This window comes from Fundulus heteroclitus, chromosome 15 (genome assembly GCF_011125445.2).
Source record: "Fundulus heteroclitus isolate FHET01 chromosome 15, MU-UCD_Fhet_4.1, whole genome shotgun sequence".
Classification (NCBI taxonomy): Eukaryota; Metazoa; Chordata; class Actinopteri; order Cyprinodontiformes; family Fundulidae; genus Fundulus; species Fundulus heteroclitus.
Genome location: NC_046375.1, coordinates 25,485,184 through 25,491,288, shown reverse-complemented (window position 1 = coordinate 25,491,288; position 6,105 = coordinate 25,485,184).

Below are 6,105 nucleotides of genomic sequence, written 5' to 3'. Positions count from 1 at the left end.
CAGAGGCTGTCGGCGGTGCAGGAACCTCAGGGCCCATCGCCGCGACCTGGAGAGAGAGAAAATAAAACCTGGCGCCGGACTACAGGGTACGGAAGGCGCCAGACTAAAGGGTACGGAAGGCGCCAGACTAAAGGGTGAGGAGGGCGCCAGACTAAAGGGTAAGGAAGGCGCCAGACTAAAGGGTACGGAAGGCGCCAGACTAAAGGGTGAGGAGGGCGCCGGATCACAGGCTAAAAGCGGCGACGCCGGACTAAAGGCTAAAGGCGGCGGCACCGGACTACAGGCTAAAGGCGGTGGCGCCTGGTTAACAGCTACCGGCGGCGGCGCCCTGTTAACAGCTACGAAAGAGGGAACCTGGCTACCGGCGACTGACGAAGGAACCTGGCTACAGGCGACTGACGAAGGAGCCTGGCTACAGGCGACTGACGAAGGAGCCTGGCTACAGGCGACTGACGAAGGAGCCTGGCTACAGGCGACTGACGAAGGAGCCTGGCTACAGGCGACTGACGAAGGAGCCTGGCTACAGGCGACTGACGAAGGAGCCTGGCTACAGGCGACTGACGAAAGAGCCTGGCTACAGGCGACTGACGAAAGAAAAGCCTGGCTACAGGCGACCGAAGGGAAAGCCTGGCTACAGGCGACCGAAGGGAAAGCCTGGCTACAGGCGACCGAAGGGGGAGCCTGGCTACAGGCGACCGAAGGGGGAGCCTGGCGATAGGCTACTAAGGTGGGAGCCTGGCTACAGGCTACTAAGGTGGGAGCCTGGCTACAGGCTACTAAGGTGGGAGCCTGGCTACAGGCTACTAAGGTGGGAGCCTGGCTAAAGGCTACTAAGGTGGGAGCCTGGCTACAGGCGACTGAAGGAGAAGCCTGGCTACAGGCGACTGAAGGAGAAGCCTGGCTACAGGCTACTAAAGTGGGAGCCTGGCTACAGGCTACTAAGGTGGGAGCCTGGCTACAGGCTGCTATGGTGGGAGCCTGGCTACAGGCTGCTAAAGTGGGAGCCTGGCTACAGGCTGCTAAAGTGGGAGCCTGGCTACAGGCTGCTAAGTTGGGAGCCTGGCTACAGGCTGCTAAAGTGGGAGCCTGGCTAAAGGCTGCTAAGTTGGGAGCCTGGCTACAGGCTGCTAAAGAGACCACTGGGCTAACGACTACAGAGACCACAGGGCTACAGGCTTCAGGAGACCCCGGGCTGCAGGTTTCAGGAGACCCCGAGCTACAGGCTTCAGGAGGCCCCGGACTACAGGCTTCAGGGGCCAAAGTCAGACCCTTAGCCACCAGGAGTCTCAGGATCAGCTCCTGGAGGGTCTCAGAAAGGGACATCCAATAAAGTCTCTCCCAGAGTTGGCTGTCCATGAGGGTAATAAGGAGTCTTGGCTTAAACACAACACTATGAGGCTCTAAGTCTTCAGGAGGCCACAGTTGCTGCTTCCTCTTCGGCGGCCCTGGGTGCCCGAAGAACGAAGGATCCCCCTGGGTCCCCACGTCGGACGTCTGCAACGGACCCCCCTGGGTTCCCACGTCGGACGTCTGCGACGGACCCCCCTGGGTTCCCACGTCGGACGTCTGCGACGGACCCCCCTGGGTTCCCACGTCGGACGTCTGCGACGGACCCCCCTGGGTTCCCACGTCGGACGTCTGCGACGGACCCCCCTGGGTTCCCACGTCGGACGTCAGCGACAGACCCTCCTGGGTCGACGCGTCACGAGACTTGAGCGGAGGCAGGTCCTCCAGAATCCCCTCTGGAGACTTGGGCAGAGGCAGATCCTCCAGAGCCCCGTCCTGGCCCTGGGGAACAGGTTCAGGGACCGAGACGTCCGCCGGACCCTCGGGGGCTGAGTCAGGGGCCGAGGCGTCTTCCGGACCCTCGGGGACAGACTCAGGGGCCGAGGCGTCTTCCAGACCCTCGGGGACAGACTCAGGGGCCGAGGCGTCTTCCAGACCCTCGGGGACAGACTCAGGGGCCGAGGCGTCTTCCAGACCCTCGGGGACAGACTTTGGTCGGCTGTAAAATGACCGGAGGGCTGACCTGTAATGTCCCTCAACCTCCTTTAATTTCTTCTCCAACTCCTCTGAATAATGCAGAAATAAAGCCTCCCTGAGGCACTTAATGATGGGGGCAAACGTTCTTATTTTACTCTCCAGGACCTCATGCTCAGGGTCATTAACACCACCAGGGGGAGCTGTGGGCAACTCCAATGCGGGAGGAGAAGGAGCGGGGTCTGACGAACAGGAAGTGGCCTGTGGTTGAGGTTCGGTCGCAGTCAATGGCCGAGCTGGCTCCTCGACCCGCTGCGCGACAACAGTGGAAGGCAGAACAGCTGGTAAACGCCTCCTCCTACGGCGGCGAGACAGCGGACCCGACGGGGATGCTGATTCCTCCTGACGGAGCGGAACCGTCGGAGCGTGCGGCGATTCCTGTGCCTGTTCTTCTGAGGAGGGGGATGGAGTCGGCTCGGGAAAAAGGTCCGGGCGGAGATCCCGCACCACCTCTGCTTCGACTTCCAGAAAAAAGGGAGGGTCTGGCCGGCATCGCTGCGGGAAAGTGCCGCTGACGAGGAGGTGACGCCTGGGACCGACACCGGGGGGACAGATCGCTAGCCGGGTTCCCTCAAAAGAAGATTCCGGCATCGATCCCTCATCCGCCTCCAGGAAAAGACCCGGTGAGTGAATGGCGTGAGCCGGTAAACTGGTCAAGGGACCGGCTTCGCCGAGCGTTGCTCTTTCGGAACAAAAGGGACGAGTCGGTGAAGGGTTCATGGTATTTCTTGGCGAGAACGTACTGTAATGGCTTGTTTGGAGTGAACCCGTTAATCAACCAGACTCGGAGCTGCGCTCAAAGAAAAAGGTTTAATAACAGACTTTGGGGGAAAACAAAAACACGATCTGGGGTTAACAGATGCTGGACTCCAAAAACAGAAAACAGGTCGGGCAAAAACAGACAGGGCATCAAAAATATAACAGAGACTTGGAAAGCTCTTACCGGTCACTTCAACGTGAGGAATGAATTGAGACGTTCTCGCAGAGAGCAGAGAACTAAGGCAGGAATAAATAAGCGTGCAGACAGGTAAACAGGGAGGGGCTAATTAACGACAGGCAGGTGGAAACAATAATGAAACTGACAGGTTGATAGAACTAAGACCGAGGAAAAACTCTAAGTACAGAATAAGAACTAATACAAGGACCGGATTACTTAAGACACTACAGACTAAACCCTAAAACAAGACAGAAACTACAAAGGAAATAAACCCAAAGGCATGAGAGAAGCAACATAATCAAAAACCAAAACAGAACATTACAGTTGTTGCTTGCTACTTGCGGTGGTCCTCTTCCTTGTTACATTACTGTTACTGAAATGTTACATAATTACAATATATATTGTTAATGTAACTGGATATGTATATTTGATTCTACCTGAAACCAAATATTCTGCATATGTTAGAATTAGTATATGTATATCTGGAATCTAGATGTACAATATTCTTATTACTCTTCCTGTATATGTTTATCTTGCAGAAACCACACGTATCTCTACACACTCACACATTCTCTCACATGATCAGCAATAAAGTCCGTAAGAACACCTAAAGTCGCAGCTGTTCTCTGACCGGAGCACATAGTCAGTGAGGGAGCGACTAGCTATCAACGTACACGTCCGTCACAGGTGGATTTGGAAAAAAACACTAGGAACATAACATTATTATTATTATTATTATTATTATTAAATTGTAATAAATAAAATAAAATAAATAAAAATAAAAATCACAAAACCCAAAAGGTCAACAGTTTCATGATACTGGGGGGGGGGGCAGCATGTGTTTGAGGAGGAGACAGAGAGAGCCATCCCTAGCGATAACAGAGACAGTGCAGGTGGAGGGGCTTACTGCCCGATTGGATAGTCTGAGCATAGTCGCTCAGAGATGGATCACAGCGTTAATTTCAATGATCCCGCGTTATGGCCAACAATTCTGATCGAATGAATGTTGTGCGTTTATTGGCAAAAAGGAAGCCTTTCTCAGATATTCAGAGGACAGATAATTCCCAAAGTATCTAACATATTCTACCTCCTGCAATGGAAGGGAAAAAAATTGTTAGGGACTGGCTAATATACAGCAGGTCCAAAAAGGCCATATTTTGGCTGCAGTGCTTTCTGTTCTCTTATGAAGAAAAGATCAACTAGTGCACTAAATTCAATAGATGGGTTGAAAATATCCAATATAAAATACAGAGATTTCCAAGGCATGAAGTATACAGTTAAGTTGACTTTTTGTGCGTGTGTGTGTTTCTGTGGTGACGGCAGGTGTAGAGGGGGGGGGGGGGGGGGGCAACAAGACTGCGTTGTCCCGGGCCCTAGCAGAGCTGTCAGCTGGCCTGTACAAGCATATTCATTGAACGGAATTGGAATTGTTAGGAAAAGGTGCACCAGCGACAGGGATAACTGTACCATTTGAGGAAGCATCTTTAAGGGTTCATGACTTCTGTGAACCACTGATCAGAAAAATCAACTGTAACGTCTGCCATAGTTGGATTTTCCCTTGGAAAAGAATTGAAGATAATTTTCTTAACGTAGATTGTCAGACCCAATGTGGCAGCTCCTCGCATCAACAACATTAAGCTGTTAATAAAACAAACTTTAAAAGACCCTGTTGTTAAAAATACAGCAGTGCTATCTTGTGACTCTTTCACTTCCCTGCCACTCCCACCTTGCCACTCACTCTTCTTCAGGCTTGCTCCTTCCTGGACTTTGTAGTAATATTTGGTTGAGTCATACAACTCAGGCTGACTGCAGACTGCCACTCACAGATTTTGTACCATGTTGAATGACAACTGCTTTGTTTCCGCCGCAGTCCTTCACACCATGTCACAGCCACATCCAGGTCCTGATAGGTTGTTGCGGCACAACAAGATACAAAATTTCTGCTTTTTCAACTCAACAACTGTGGCTTCTAGGGCTGCAACAGCGAATCGATACATTGATACGGACGGACACCCATAGGTGAAAAGTATGCATTTTAATATGACATGCACTTAAGTAAAAAATGCATTCCATCATGATCCATTGTGGCAGATAATCAGATGAAATTGATGAATAAATAGTTGATTGATTAAATAAATGTATGAAATTTTATTGGTCAACTGTACTGAAACGTAATTAAAGTAGCAATGTGCACAGGGTTGACGTCAGGTCAGCAGATGGTAGACAAAGGGAACCGCGCTCACCTGCAGACCGCAAAAATGCCTAAATTGAAGACAACATTTAGTCCTGAATGGACCAAAGAACATGGATGTATATCCAAAAGCAGGCAGGATGATTGTCATGCATATTGTATGCCGTGTCGATGTGGATGTAAGCCGTAAAGATAAAGGGGCCATCGATCGACATGCTAGCACAGACAAGCGTAGGAGCAACAATCAAAATATGGGTACCTCTTCACTTTTTTCCGTTTTCCATGAAGCCACGTCTCAGCTGGATGACAAAAAATCTGCTGCAGAACTTTGTAAAGTGTATCACGCCGTCAAGCATCACCAATCATACCGGAGTGCAGACTGCAGCATAAAAGTTGACCAAGATATCTACAATGACTCATTAATAGCTAAAGGGGTAAGCTGTGGAAAAACTAAAGCTAAAGTTTTGTGTGAAAATGTTTTGGCACCCTACTCCATCTAGGCGCAATTGGACTACATAAAAGAAAACGATCTACAACTGGCGACTGATGCATCGAACAATGGAACAATCAAGTGTTTCCCCATGGATATTTCACTTTAAGGCTGGCATGCAGCATGCTTTGCTCAATTTCTACAGTGACATTAATGAGAGATATGTCTTAAGAACATCTCAAGTCTCCGCTAAGTGTGGAGCCCATCACCCCCGTCCTGCCCCCGCTGCTGGCTGGCGCCTTGGCCCGCTGGTGTTTGGGGGTGGATGCCTGGGCGGGTACCGGCTCATTCCTGACAGCTGCTTCGGGGGGCCTGGACCCCCGGGGCTCGGTCGGGGCTTCCGCAGGGGGGTGGGGCTCCCCTGGGGCCTCGGGTCCCTGGGGCCCATGGCCGGTTCCACTTCAGTGTAGCTGGTTCCTGGCGGAGTCCACAGGCTTGTCCCCGCGG